We start from the raw sequence: 15,902 nt of genomic DNA, 5'->3' as shown, positions 1-15,902 counted from the left end.
TAAAAATTGGGTTGCCTCCCAACAAGCGCTTCTTTAATGTCAATAGCTTGACAGTGGGCTCTCATGGAGCCTCACAGATGTGCAGAGCTTTGTTGAAACTCTCCAACACCAAACTTAGAGTTTGGATATGGGAGTTCAACACCAAACTTAGAGTTTGGTTGTGGCCTCCCAACACCAAACTTAGAGTTTGACTGTGGGGGCTCTGGTTGACTCTGCTTTGAGAGAAGCTTTTTATGCTTCCTCTCCATGGAAGCAGAGAGAGATCCTTGAGTTGTAAACACAAGGTTATCCTCATTCAATTGAAGGACTAATTCTCCTCTGTCCACATCAATCACAGCTCTTGCTGTGGCTAGGAAAGGTCTTCATAGGATGATGGATTCATCCTCTTCCTTTCCAGTATCCAGGACTATGAAATCAGTAGGTATGTAAAGGCCCTCAACCTTTACTAATACATCTTCTACTTGTCCATAAGCCTGCTTTCTTGAGCTGTCTGCCATCTCTAGTGAGAATTTAGCAGCTTGCACCCCATAGATTCCCAGTTTCTCTATTACAGAGAGGGGCATGAGGTTTATTCCTGAACCAAGGTCACATAGAGCCTTAAAGATCATGGTGCCTATGGTACAGGGTATTATGAACTTTTCAGGATCCTGTTTCTTCTGAGGCAATGTCAGTTGATCCAGATCACTTAGTTCATTGATGAACAAGGGAGGTTCAACTTCCCAAGCATCAATGCCAAATAATTTGGCATTCAGCTTCATGATTGCACCAAGAAACTTGGCAATTTGCTCTTCAGTAACATCCTCATTCTCTTCAGAAGAGGAATACTCATTAGAGCTCATGAACGGCATAAGGAGGTTCAATGGAATCTCTATGGTCTCTAGATGGGCCTCAGAGTCCTTTGGTTCCTCAGAGGGAAGCTCCTTATTGATCACTGGACGTCCCAGGAGGTCTTCCTCCTTGGGATTCACGTCCTCTCCTCTCCTCACAGGTTCGGCCATGGTGCTTATGTCAATGGCCTTGCACTCTCCTTTTGGATTCTCTTCTGTATTACTTGGGAGAGTACTAGGAGGGATTTCAGTGATCCTTTTACTCAGCTGGCCCACTTGTGCTTCCAGATTTCTAATGGAAGATCTTGTTTCATTCATGAAGCTCACAGTGGCCTTGGATAGATCAGAGACTAGATTTGCTAAATTAGAAGCATTTTGTTCAGAGTTCTCTGTCTGTTGCTGAGTGGATGATGGAAAAGGCTTGCTATTGCTAAACCTGTTTCTTCCACCATTGTTAAAGCCTTGTTGAGGCTTTTGATCCTTCCATGAGAAATTTGGATGATTTCTCCATGATGAGTTATAGGTGTTTCCATAAGGTTCACCTAAGTAATTTACCTCAGCTATTGCAGGGTTCTCAGGATCATAAGCTTCTTCTTCATGAGAAGCCTCTTAAGTACTGTTGGATGCAGCTTGCATTCCATGCAGACTCTGAGAAATCATATTGACTTGCTGAGTCAATATTTTATTCTGAGCCAATATGGCATTCAGAGTATCAACTTGAAGAACTCCCTTCTTCATAGGCGTCCCATTACTCACAGGATTCCTTTCAGAAGTGTACATGAACTGGTTATTAGCAACCATGTCAATGAGTTCTTGAGCTTCTGTAGGCGTTTTCTTTAGGTGAATGGATCCACCTGCAGAAGTGTCCAGTGACATCTTAGATAGCTCAGATAAACCATCATAGAATATATCTAGGATGGTCCATTCTGAAAGCATGTCAGAAGGACACTTTTTGGTCAACTATTTGTATCTTTCCCAAGCTTCATAGAGGGATTCACCTTCTTTCTGTCTGAAGGTTTGAACATAAGCTCTAAGCTTGCTCAGCTTTTGAGGAGGAAAGTACTTGGCTAAGAAAGCCGTGACCAGCTTATCCCAAGAGTTTAGGCTGTCTTTGGGTTGAGAATCCAACCATAATCTAGCTCTGTCTCTTACAGCAAAAGGGAAAAGCATGAGCCTGTAGACTTCAGGATCTACTCCATTAGTCTTAACAGTATCACATATCTGCAAGAATTCAGTTAAGAACTGAAAAGGATCTTCAGATGGAAGTCCATGAAACTTGCAGTTCTGCTGCATCAGAGAAACTAATTGAGGTTTCAGCTCAAAGTTGTTTGCTCCAATGGCAGGAATGGAGATGCTTCTTCCATGTAAATTGGAATTAGGTGCAGTAAAGTCACCAAGCATCTTCCTTACATTATTATTATTTTCAGCTGCCATATCCTCTTCCTGTTCGAAAATTTCTGAAAGGTTATCTCTGGATTGTTGTATTTTAGCTTCTCTTAATTTTTTTTCAGAGTCCTTTCAGGTTCTGGATCTGCTTCAACAAGAATGTTCTTGTCCTTGCTCCTGCTCATATGACAAAGAAGAAGGCACAGAAAAATAATAATAATAGGGATCCTTTTTGCCCAAGCACAGAGGTTCCCTTATGTAAGTAGAAGAAAAGAAGAAAAGAAAATCTGAACTCAGAGAGAGAGGGGGTTCGGATTTTTGGTGAGTTGAAGGAAAGATGTTAGTATATCAATAAACAAGTAGAAGAAGATGAGAGGAGGAAGTGAATTTTCGAAAACAATTTTTGAAAAAGAGTTAGTGATTTTCGAAAATAGTTTTTGAAAAAGGTTAGTATTTTTTTTCGAAATTTTTTTTTTAAATCAAAATTAAAAATAAAAATAATTAGTTAAAAAGAAATTTTTGAAAAAGAGGGGAGATATTTTCGAAAATTAGAGAGAGAGAGTTAGTTAGGTAGTTTTGAAAAAGTTAAGAAATAAACAAAAAGTTAGTTAGTTAGTTGAAACAAATTTTGAAAAGATAAGAAGTTAGGAGGTTAGAAAAGATATTTTGAAGAGATATTTTTGAAAAGGATAAGATAAGAAGATATTTTTGAAAAGATATGATTTTTAAAATCACAATTAATGATTTGATTCACAAGAAATCACAAGATATGATTCTAGAATTTCAAAATTTGAATCTTTCTTAACAAGCAAGTAACAAACTTGAAATTTTTGAATCAAAACATTAATTGTTATTGTTATTTTCGAAAATTTGTGATAAAAATAAGAAAAAGATTTTTGAAAAATATTTTTGGAATTTTTGAAAATAACTAAGAATTTTGAAAAAGATTTGATTTTTGAAAAAGATTTGAAAAAGATAAGATTTTCAAATTGAAAATTTGATTTGACTCATAAGAAACAACTTGATTTTAAAAATTTTTGAAAAAGTCAACTCAAATTTTCGAATTTGATGAGAGAAAAAGGGAAAGATATTTTTTTGAATTTTGAAATTTTTTTTTATGATGCAAGAGAAAAACACTAAAAAGATGCAATGCATGAAATTTTTAGATCAAAACAATGAATGCATGGAAGAATGCTATGAATGTCAAGATGAACACCAAGAACACTATGAATGTCAAGATGAACATCATAGACACAATTTTGAAAAATTTTTAATGCAAAGAAAACATGCAAGACACCAAACTTAGAATTCTTTAATGTTTAGACACTAAGAATTCAAGAATGCATATGAAAAACATGAAAAGACACAAAACAAAAAATCATCAAGATCAAACAAGAAGACTTACCAAGAACAACTTGAAGATCATGAAGAACACTATGAATGCATGAGAATTTTCGAAAAATGCAAGATGCATATGCAATTGACACCAAACTTATAACATGACTCAAGACTCAAACAAGTAACAGAAAAATATTTTTGATTTTTATGATTTTCTAAATTTTTTTGGATTTTTTTCTTTTATATTTTTCGAAAATCATTTAGAAAAGAGAAAAAAAATAAGGATTCAAAATTTTTAATATGAATTCCAGGAATCTTATGCTCTAAAGCTCCAATCAAAGGGTCAGGCATGGCTTAATAGCCAGCCAAGCTTTAGTATGTAACTCAGACATGACACGCCTGACATTCCTTACATTCAACAGCCAATTGGCTAAGAAAGATAAAGAAGCTCTTCTCTTGAGTATAAGAATTGAGACATGGCTTTACAGCCAGCCAGGCTTCAACATGCTTCATGAAACACTAGAATTCATTCTTAAAAATTCTGAAGCCATAGAATAATTTATTTTTGAAAACATTTTTATTTTAAAATTTTTTTTTTCGAAAACAAAGGAGAAAATTTTGAAAGATTTTTGAAAAATTTTTTGAAAAGAAAATTTACCTAATCTGAGCAACAAGATGAACCGTTAGTTGTCCAAACTCGAACAATCCCCGGCAACGGCGCCAAAAACTTGGTGCACGAAATTGTGATGTCCAGGCTCAAACTATTCTTGGCACGTGAGCAACTTGGTACGCGTAATCGTGATTACACATTCATAATATGTCACAACTTCGATACAACTAACCAGCAAGTGCACTGGGTCGTCCAAGTAATACCTTACGTGAGTAAGGGTCGAATCCCACGGAGATTGTTGGTATGAAGCAAGCTATGGTCACCTTGTAAATCTCAGTCAGGCAGATATAAAGTGATAATGGTGTTTTCGAATATTATATAATAAAATAGGGATAGAGATACTTATGTAAATCATTGGTAGGAATTTCAGATAAGCGAATGGAGATGCTTTTCGTTCCTCTGAACCTCTGCTTTCCTGCTATCTTCATCCAATCAGTCTCACTCCTTTCCATGGCTGGCTTTATGTGATACATCACCACTGTCAATGGCTACTTTCGGTCATCTCTCGGGAAAATGATCCAATGCCCTGTCACGGCACGGCTAATCGTCTGGAGGCATCACCCTTGCCAATGGCTTCATCTTATCCTCTCAGTGAATAATATGCTCACGCACCCTGTCACGGCACGGCTATTCATCTGTCGGTTCTCGATCATGCTGGAATAGGATTTACTATCCTTTTGCGTCCGTCACTAACGCCCTGCAATCGCGAGTTAGGAACTCGTCACAGTCATTCAATCATTGAATCCTACTCAGAATACCACAGACAAGGTTTAGACTTTCCGGATTCTCTTGAATGCCGCCATCATTCTAGCTTACGCCACGAAGATTCTGGTTAGGAGATCTAAGAGATATTCATTCTAGCTTATTTCACGTAGAACAGAAGTGTTTGTCAGGCACGCGTTCATAAGGGAGAAGGATGATGAGCGTCACACATAATCATCACCTTCATCACGTTCTTGGGTGCGAATGGATATCTTAGAAGAGAAACAAGAAGAATTGAATAGAAAACAGTAGTACTTTGCATTAATCTTTGAGGAACAGTAGAGCTCCACACCTTAATCTATGGAGTGTAGAAACTCTACCGTTAAAAATACATAAGTGAAGGTCCAGGCATGGCCGATATGGCCAGCCCCCTAAACGAGATCACAGGATCAAAATACAATCCAGGATGCCAAATACAATAGTAAAAGGTCCTATTTATAATAAACTAGCTACTAGGGTTTACATGAGTAAGTAATTGATGCATAAATCCACTTCCGGGGCCCACTTGGTGTGTGCTTGGGCTGGGCTTTGAGTGTTACACGTGTAGAGGTCCTCCTTGGAGTTGAACGCCAGCTTTAGTGCCAGTTTGGGCGTTCAACTCTGGTTTTGGCTCCTTTTCTGGCGCTGGACGCCAGATTTGGGTAGAAAGCTGGCGTTGAACGCCAGTTTACGTCGTCTATTCTTGGCCAAAGTATGGACTATTATATATTTATGGAAAGCCCTGGATGTCTACTTTCCAACGCAATTGGAAGCGCGCCATTTTGAGTTCTGTATCTCCAGAAAATCCACTTTGAGTGCAGGGAGGTCAGAATCCAACAGCATCAGCAGTCCTTCTTCAACCTCTGAATCTGATTTTTTGCTCAAGTCCCTCAATTTCAGCCAGAAAATACCTGAAATCACAGAAAAACACACAAACTCATAGTAAAGTCCAGAAATGTGAATTTAACATAAAATCTATTAAAAACATCCCTAAAAGTAACTAGATTCTACTAAAAACATACTAAAAACAATGCCAAAAAGCGTATAAATTATCCGCTCATCACAACACCAAACTTAAATTGTTGATTCTTGAACACAACTACTTTATGAGTCTTGGTCGTGGCCCTAAGCACTTTATTTTCCAGTATTACCACCGGATACATAAATGCCACAGACACATAATTGGGTGAACCTTTTCAGATTGTGACTCAGCTTTGCTAAAGTTCCCAATTATAGGTGCCCAGGGTTCTTAAGCACACTCTTTTTTTGCTTTGAACCTTGACTTTAACCGCTCAGTCTCAAGTTTTCACTTGACACCTTCACGCCACAAGCACATGGTTAGGGACAGCTTGGTTTAGCCGTTTATGCCAGGATTTTATTCCTTTAGGCCCTCCTATCCACTGATGCTCAAAGCCTTGGATCCTTTTTATTACCCTTGCCTTTTGGTTTTAAGGGCTATTGGCTTTTTGCTCTTGCCTTTTGGTTTAAAGAGCTTTTGGCTTTTTCTGCTTGCTTTTTATTTTTCTATTTTTTTCGCCATTTTTTTCTTTTCTGCAAGCTTTTGTATTCATTGCTTTTTCTTGCTTCAAGAATCATTTTTATGATTTTTCAGATTATCAAATAACATTTCTCCTTTTCATCATTCTTTCAAGAGCCAACATATTTAACATTCATAAACAACAACTTCAAAAGACATATGCACTGTTCAAGCATACATTCAGAAAACAAAAAGTATTGCCACCACATCAAAATAATTAAACTAGTTTCAAGGATGAATTTGAAACCATGTACTTCTTGTTCTTTTGTTTTTAGAACAGTTTTCATTTAAGAGAGGTGATGGATTCATATTCATAACTTTAAGGCATAGACACTTATACACTAATGATCATATAATAAAGACACAAACATAATTAAACATGAAGCATGGAAACCAAAAACAGAAAATAAATAGACAAGGAGATTAAGGAATGAGTCCACCTTAGTGAGGGTGGCGTCTTCCTCTTCTTGAAGAACCAATAGTGCTTTTGAGCTCCTCTATGTCTCTTCCTTGTCTTTGTTGCTCCTCCCTCATAGCTCTTTGATCTTCTCTAATTTCATGGAGGATGATGGAGTGCTTTTGATGATCCACCCTTAGTTGTCCCATGTTGGAACTTAATTCTCCTAGAGAAGTATTGATTTGTTCCCAATAGTTTTGCGGAGGGAAGTGCATCCCTTGAGGAATTAGTGGTTATGGTAAAAAAACAAAAAAAGCAATGCTTTTTCCACACCAAACTTAAAATATTTGCTCGTCCTCGAGCAAAAGAAGAAAGAAAGGATGAGAAGAAGAAGAGATGGAGGAGATGGAGGTGTGTGAATGGTTCGGCCACTGGGGGTTTAAGGTGGTTATGGTGTGTGAAAAGGAAGGAGTGATGGTTTGAATTTGAGTGGGTGGGTGTAGGTGGGTGTATGATGGTTTTGGAGGGGAATTGGAGGTGATTGGTGGAGGTTATTTTGGGGAAGAGAGTTATGAAAAGGTGTGAAGAGGAGAGAAGAAGTGGTGGGGTCCACAGATCAAGTGGGGTCAAGGACTTAACATCTCTGCTCCAATTAGGCGTGTAAAACGCCCTTGCTGTGCAATCCTGGCGTTTAACGCCAGACTGCTGCCTGTTTCTGGCGTTAAACACCCAAATGTAGCTTGTTTCTGGCGTTTAACGCCAGGTAGATGCTTGTTTCTGGCGTTAAACGCCAGCTTGGTGCCTGTTTCTGGCGTTAAACGCCAGACAGATGCTTGTTTCTAGCGTTTAAATGCCAGACTGTTCTCCTCCAGGGTGTGTTGTTTTTCATTCTATTTTTCATTCTGTTTTTGATTTTTTAGTAGTTTTTGTGACTTCACATGATTATCAACCTAAAGAACACATAAAATAACAATGGAAAATAAATAAATATGATTAGATAACATTAGGTTGCCTCCCAACAAGCGCTTCTTTAATGTCAATAGCTTGACAGTGAGCTCTCATGGAGCCTCACAGATGTTCAGAGCATTGTTGGACCCTCTCAACACCAAACTTAGATTTGAATATGGGATTCAACACCAAACTTAGAGTTTGACTGTGGGGGCCTTGGTTGACTCTGCAGTGAGAGAAGCTTTTCATGCTTCCTCTCCATGGTTACAGAAGGAGATCCTTGAGTTTTAAACACAAGGTTGTCCTCATTCAGTTGAAGGATCAATTCTCCTCTGTCCACATCAATCACAGCTCTTGCTGTGGCTAGGAAGGGTCTTCCAAGGATGATGGATTCATCCTTATCCTTCCCAGTATCCAGGATTATGAAATCAGCAGGGATGTAAAGGCCTTCAACCATTACTAACACGTCCTCTACTTGTCCATAAGCCTGTTTTTTTGAGTTATCTGCCATCTCTAATGAGATTCTGGCAGCTTGCACCTCAAAGATTCCAGTTTCTCCATTACAGAGAGTGGCATGAGGTTTATCCCTGATCCAAGGTCACATAGAGCCTTTTCAAAGGTCATGGTGCCTATGGCACAAGGTATTAAGAACTTTCCAAGATCCTGTTTCTTCTGAGGCAATGTCAGTTGATCCAGATCACTCAGTTCATTGATTAGTAAGGGAGGTTCATTTTCCCAAGTCTCATTACCAAATAATTTGGCATTCAACTTCATGATTGCACCAAAGTACTTGGCAACTTGCTCTTCAGTAAAATCCTCATTCTCTTCAAAAGAAGAATACTCATCAGAGCTCATGAAGGGCAGAAGGAGGTTCAATGGAATCTCTATGGTCTCTAGTTGAGCCTCAGATTCCTTTGGTTCCTCAAAGGGAAACTCCTTGTTGATCACGTCCTCTCCCTCCCTTGTAGGTTCGGCCATGATGGTTAAATCAATGGCCTTGCACTCTCTCTTTGGATTTTCTTCTGTATTGCTTGGGAAAGTACTAGGAGGGATTTCAGTGACTCTTTTACTCAGCTGGCCCACTTGTGCCTCCAGATTTCTAATAGAGGACCTTCTTTCATTCATGAAACTTAGAGTGGCCTTAGATAGATCAGAGACTATGTTTGTTAAGCTAGATGGATTCTGCTCAAAACTCTCTGTCTATTGCTGAGTGGATGATGGAAAAGGCTTGCTATTGCTAAACCTGTTTCTTCCACTATTATTAAAGCCTTGTTGAGGCTTTTGTTGATCCTTCCATGAGAAATTTGGATGATTTCTCCATGAGGGATTATAGGTGTTTCCATAGGGTTCACCCATGTAATTCACCTCTGCTATTGCAGGGTTCTCAGGATCATAAGCTTCTTCTTCAGAAGATGCCTCTTTAGTACTGTTGTATGATTCTTTCAGTCCATTCAGACTCTGAGAGATCATATTGACTTGCTGAGTCAATATTTTATTCTGAGCCAATATGGCATTCAGAGTATCAATTTCAAGAACTCCCTTCCTCATAGGCATCCCATTATTCACAGGATTCCTTTCAGAAGTGTACATGAACTGGTTGTTTGCAACCATGTCAATGAGTTCTTGAGCTTCTGCAAGCGTTTTCTTTAGGTGAATGGATCCACCTGCAGAATGGTCCAGTGACATCTTTGATAGCTCAGACAGACCATCATAGAATATATCCAGGATGGTCCATTCCGAAAGCATGTCAGAAGGACACTTTTTGGTCAGTTCCTTGTATCTCTCCCAAGCTTCATAGAGGGATTCACCTTCCTTTTGTCTGAAGATTTGAACATCCACTCTAAGCTTGCTAAGCTTTTGAGGAGGAAAGAACTTGGCTAAGAAAGCCGTGACCAGCTTATCCCAAGAGTTCAGGTTGTCCTTAGGTTGAGAGTCCAACCATACTCTAGCTCTGTCTCTCACAGCAAACGGGAAAAGCATAAGCCTGTAGACCTCAGGATCAACTCCATTGGTCTTAACAGTATCACAAATCTGCAAGAATTCAGTTAAGAACTGAAAAGGATCTTCAGATGGAAGTCCATGAAACTTGCAGTTCTGTTGCATCAGAGAAACTAATTGAGGTTTAAGCTCAAAATTGTTTGCTCCAATGGCAGGGATGGAGATGCTTCTTCCATGTAAGTTGGAATTTGGTGCAGTAAAGTCACCAAGCATCTTCCTTGCATTGTTATTATTTTCGGCCATGTCTTCTTTTTCAAGATTCTCTGTAAGGTTTTCTCTGGATTGTTGTATTTTAGCTTCTCTTAGTTTCTTCTTCAGAGTCCTTTCAGGTTCAGGGTCTGCTTCAACAAGAATGTTCTTGTCCTTGCTCCTGCTCATATGAAAAAGAAGAAAACAGAAAATATGGAATCCTCTATGTCACAGTATAGAGATTCCTTTATGTGAGTAGAAGAAGATATGAATGGAAGATGGAGAATCCAAACACAAGGGTGAGGAATAGGTTCGAATTCTTAGATGAAGAAGGAGTGTTAGTAAATAAACAAATAAATAGAAGGAGGTGAGGGAGAAGAATTTTCGAAAATTAGATAAAATAAAATAAAAGTATTTTTGTTTTTAAATTAGAATTAAAATTAAAAATTTGAAAATTTAAGAAAGTAAAAATTAAATCAAATTAAATTAAAACAATTAGTTAATTTAAAAAGGAATTTTGAAAAAGATGAAGGTGATTTTCAAAAATTAGAGATAGAGAGTTAGTTGGGCAGTTTTGAAAAAGATAAGAATCAAACAAAAAGTTAGGTGGTTAATTGAAAGAGATTTTGAAAATCAAATTTTGAAAAGATAAGATTGAAATTTGAAAAAAGATTTGATTGAAACAAAAAGATAAAATTGATTGAAAAAGATTTGAAAATCAATTTGAAAAAGATAAGAAGTTAGAAAAGATTTTGAAATTGATTTTGAAAAAGATGTGATTAAAATTTATTTTGAAAAAGATTTGAAAAAGAAATTTAAAAGATTTGATTTTTTTTAAAATTAAAGTTGATTACTTGACTAACAAGAAATAAAAAGATATGATTTTAAAATTTAAAGATTGAACATTTCTTAATAGGCAAGTAACAACTTAATATTTTTGAATCAATCACATTAATTGTTAGTATTAAATTAGAAAATATGAAATAAAGATAAGAAAATGATTTTTGAAAAGGATTAGAAAAAATGAAAAAGGTTTGATTTTTGAAAAAAAAAAATTTTGAAAAAGGTAGGATTTATAAATTGAAAATTTGATTTGACTCATAAGAAACAACTAGATTTTAAAAATTTTGAAAAACTCAAATCAAATTTTCGAATTTGATGAGAAGAAAAAGGAAAAGATATATTTTTTTATTTTTGGATTTTTAATGATGAAAGAGAAAAATATCAAAAAGACTCAATGCATGAAAGTTTTGGATCAAAACAAATGATGCATGTAAGAACACTATGAATGTCAAGATGAACACCAAGAACACTTTGAATGCCAAGATGAACATCAAGAACTTATTTTTGAAAATTCTTAAGAAAAAAAAAACATGCAAGACACCAAACTTAGAAATTTTTAATTTTTAGACACTATAAATGCAAGAATGCACATGAAAAATAAGAAAAGATGCAATACATGAAAATGCAAAGATCAAACAAAGAAATTCATCAAGAACAACTCGAAGATCATGAAGAATGCAATGCATGAATTTTTGAAAAATGCAAGAAAGAGATAAACATGCAATTGCCACCAAACTTAAAAATTGACACAAGACTCAAACAAGCAACACAAAAATATTTTTGATTTTATGATTTTATAATTTTTTTTATTTTCGAAAATTAATTGAAAAAAGAAAAATAAGGATTTCAAAATTTTTAATAAGAATTCCAGGAATCTTGCACTATTAGTCTAAAGCTCCAGTCCAGGAATTAGACATGGCTCACTAGCCAGCCAAGCTTTCATTGAAAGCTCCGGTCCAAAACACTAGACATGGCCAATGGCCAGCCAAGCTTCAGCAAGACATTACATGCATTGAAGTGATTAGTTGAAGCCTCAGTCCAAAAGAATTTAGACATGGCTTTACAGCCAGCCAGGATTCAACAAATCATCATGAAACACTAGAATTCATTCTTAAAAATCGTGATTATTCCTTCCTTGGTAACGGCGCTAAAAACTCAATACGCACATTCATGTTCTTAATTCTGTTTCACAACTTCGTACAACTAACCAGCAAGTGCACTGGGTCGTCCAAGTAATAAACCTTACGTGAGTAAGGGTCGATCCCACAGAGATTGTCGGCTTGAAGCAAGCTATGGTCACCTTGTAAATCTCAATCAGGCGGATTTCACTGATTTTATGAATTGATAAGTAAAAGATAAATAAAATATAAAATAGGATAGTGGTACTTATGTAATTCATTGGTGAGAATTTCATATAAGCGTATAAAGATGCTTTCGTCCCTCTGAACCTTTGCTTTCCTGCTGTCTTCATCCAATCCTTCCTACTCCTTTCCATGGCAAGCTGTATGTTAGGCATCACCGTTGTCAATGGCCACCTGTCCTCTCAGTAAAAATGGTCCAATGCGCTGTCACTGCATGGCTAATCATCTGTCGGTTCTCGATCATACTGGAATAGGATCCATTGATCCTTTTGCGTCTGTCACTACGCCCAGCACTCGCGAGTTTGAAGCTCGTCAAGTCATTCAATCCCTGAATCCTACTCGGAATACCACAGACAAGGTTTAGACTTTCCGGATTCTCAAGAATGGCTGTCCATGGGTTCTAACTTTTACCACGAAGACACTAATAACTCGGACTCGGTCCCCTGTATTAGATATCCAAGAGATATCCATTCAATCTAAGGTAGAACAGAAGTGGTTGTCAGGCACGCGTTCATAAGTTGAGAATGATGATGACTATCATGATCATCACATCCATCATATTGAAGTGCGAATGAATATCTTAGAAGCGGAATATGTTGAATTGAATAGAAAAACAGTAGTACTTTGCATTAATCTTTGAGGAACAGCAGAGCTCCACACCTTAATCTTTGGTGTGTAGAAACTCTACTGTTGAAATTACATAAGTGATAAGGTTCAGGCATGGCTGAATGGCCAGCCCCCAAACGTGATCTAAAGATAAAACTAAAGATAATCCAAAGATGTAAATACAATAGTAAAAAGTCCTATTTATACTAAACTAGTTACTAGGGTTTACAGAAATGAGTAAATGATGCAGAAATCCACTTCTGGGGCCCACTTGGTGTGTGCTTGGGCTGAGTATTGAGCTTTATATGTGTAGAGGCTTCTCTTGGAGTTGAACGCCAGTTTGTAAACTGTTTCTGGCGTTTAACTCCACTTTGCAACCTGTTTCTGGCGTTTAACTCCAGAATGCAGCATGGAACTGGCGTTGAACGCCAGTTTGTGTCATCTAAACTCGGGCAAAGTATGGACTATTATATATTTCTGGAAAGCCCTGGATGTCTACTTTCCAACGCAATTAAGAGCGCGCCATTTGGAGTTTTGTAACTCCAAAAAATCCACTTTGAGTGCAGAGAGGTCAGAATCCAACAGCATCTGCAGTCCTTTTTCAGCCTGAATCAGATTTTTGCTCAGATCCCTCAATTTCAGCCAGAATTTACCTGAAATAACAGAAAAATACACAATCTCATAGTAAAGTCCAGAAATATGATTTTTATTTAAAAACTAATAAAAATATACTAAAAACTAACTAAATCATACTAAAAACTATGTAAAAACAATGCCAAAAAGCGTATAAATTATCCGCTCATCAATCCTCTTCTCCCAAAAATATTCCACACCTCAAACCCACACTCATATACACATTCATTCTACCTCTTCATCCTCTCCCTCACCACCATCCAAGCACACAGACATAATCAGGAGAAAAGTCATTGCAATAAAGACGTCTTCAAGGAAAAAGAACGAGAAGGTACCCGTGGCTGAAGAAGAAGATTCCCACACCTCACCTCTTCCATCACCGCCGCCATCACCACCAAAGAAGACCACTCCCGGACGCAGCTCCCAGAAGACAAAAAGCTTCGTGTTTGAACTTCTACAACGGACACGACTGCTCCATATTCAGAAACCAGTCTACCCCGGATTGGTACGTGAGTTCTATGCAAACATGCGGCTGATTGATGGCACCATCCACTCCTATGTTAAGAGGGTTTACATGACTCTGAACTCTGAGACTATCGGGACTGCCCTAGGCTATACAGACGAGGGGCCAAGAGCGTATATGACTGAGAAGTGGGACTCCCAAGTTGGAGTCACATACAAGATTGCTCTTCAACATATTTGCGAGAACCTATCTGGCTTGGACGGCACCATTCCGACTCACAAGGCACTCGGCCCTACAAACTCCCTGCTCTACAGGATCATCACTCATATCCTTACCCCTCAAAGTGGTTCACATAACCGAGTAACTATTTCTGACTCTCTCATACTTTTTGCTCTTGTTACTTCTACTCCTATCTTATTTGGTTACCTTATGATAAGACACATGTGGGAATTAGTTAAGAGTACCAAAAAGGAAAATCTGCCTTATGTCATGTTTTTAACAAGTATCTTTGAATATTTTAAAATTGATCTCACAAATGAAGCTGTAGAAAATAAGGTATCTATGATCAAAGGAGGAGGAGCTATGAAGGGAACCAAGGGGAAGAAGTCAGCTGCCTCGGATAGTGAGTTTGAGAGTCGGCCTGAGTCCTCCAAGGCAACAGAATTAATCAAAGAAATCCTCACTGAATTCTCAAACATGTCAGAGCTAATGGTACAATCCTATAAGGCAGCCCGCAAGCAAGCCTATGAAAATGAAAGGGCTTGGATGAGGTGCAAAGATAGAGTGAGTCTGATGTTGCAGAGTTTTGGGGAGGAATTGGGTGCTGCTAGTGAAGAAGAGGCGGATGAATCTGAGTTCCACTTATCTGATGATTAATCACTGTTCTTTCTCTTTGTTGATATTTGGCTTTGTTTTGGCTCAATCTGATACTGTAGTAGTTTACTTTGATACTCTAGACCTAACATTGTGACACACTCTTGATATTTTGGGTATATTCTGGATTTTTTTTGTTTCCCATGACATCTTTTGCAGGTGCCCGTTGATGCCAAAAGGGGGAGAAATGGATGAAAATTGAAATTGAAAACAGGGAATGAAATCCGTATGGATTTATGATCACCCTTGTTTTAATTATTATTTGCTGTTTTGTTGTGTGATATGATATATGCTTGTGATGCACCTGTTTTATAGATTTGCCTGCTGGGTTTTGAATTAGAAGTATGTTACCTTGGTGAATATGTTTGTTGCTTTGAATTAGGAATACACATTTGATTTACCTTGGTGAATATGCTTGCTGAATACTTTATTTTTGGCAGTTTCTTTAAGCTGTGATATGAAAATAATGGTTGATAGTTGCTATGGTTTGAGATCAAAAATATTTTCCTGGCCATGATTATTTTGCTCTGATTTGTTAATTGGAAAATATTTTCAAAATAGCTTGAACAAACAGCTTCTTGAAACATCAAATTTTTATGTACTCAATTACTTTGTGTGTTTGAGCAGAAAATCAATTTATGATAACAAATGAGTTTTGCTTATCAAACCAATTCTTCTCATAAATCAAGCATTCAACATTTCAAAAATTAATATGTTGAATAACATAGTTGCCTTAAGCTTGATTTCTAAAGTTACAGATATAATGCTTCCCTTAGTAAAATAGCATACATTAAGGGGGAGCCTTGTGACAATTGAAAAAGGAGAGAATACTAATCTTCAAAAAGAGTACTCAATACTCAATACTCTAATTTCTTTCCATTTCAATTTTAATAATGTTTGTCATCAAGGAGGAGATTGATGAGTTTAGAAAACTCTAAATTTAATTTGATGATGAACAAACATTATTAATTTAATTAAATTACAAAATTGTCAATTTGATTTTGATTCACATGTATTGATTGATAATTTTATTTGTGCAGATTTTTATTGGGCCGAAAAGAAAAGAAAAGATCCTAAGCCCAATGAAATCAA

The 15,902-nt window shown here is 37.1% G+C and overlaps 2 non-coding genes across 2 annotated transcripts; both read left to right on the top strand.

The window, feature by feature from the left end:
* The first annotated feature begins 1,757 nt into the window (after nucleotides 1–1,757).
* On the top strand, nucleotides 1,758–1,865 carry LOC112761223 (small nucleolar RNA R71). Its single transcript, XR_003181629.1, has one exon. It is a non-coding gene; the product is annotated as a small nucleolar RNA R71 (small nucleolar RNA).
* Nucleotides 1,866–9,584: 7,719 nt separating this feature from the next.
* LOC112760098 (small nucleolar RNA R71) lies at nucleotides 9,585–9,692 on the top strand. Its single transcript, XR_003180552.1, has one exon. It is a non-coding gene; the product is annotated as a small nucleolar RNA R71 (small nucleolar RNA).
* The last annotated feature ends 6,210 nt before the right edge of the window (nucleotides 9,693–15,902 follow it).

The sequence above is a fragment of the Arachis hypogaea genome, chromosome 16, assembly GCF_003086295.3.
Source record: "Arachis hypogaea cultivar Tifrunner chromosome 16, arahy.Tifrunner.gnm2.J5K5, whole genome shotgun sequence".
NCBI lineage: Eukaryota > Viridiplantae > Streptophyta > Magnoliopsida > Fabales > Fabaceae > Arachis > Arachis hypogaea.
The sequence above is the reverse complement of the archived record's forward strand: the minus strand, read 5'-3'. Positions and strand labels throughout refer to the sequence as shown.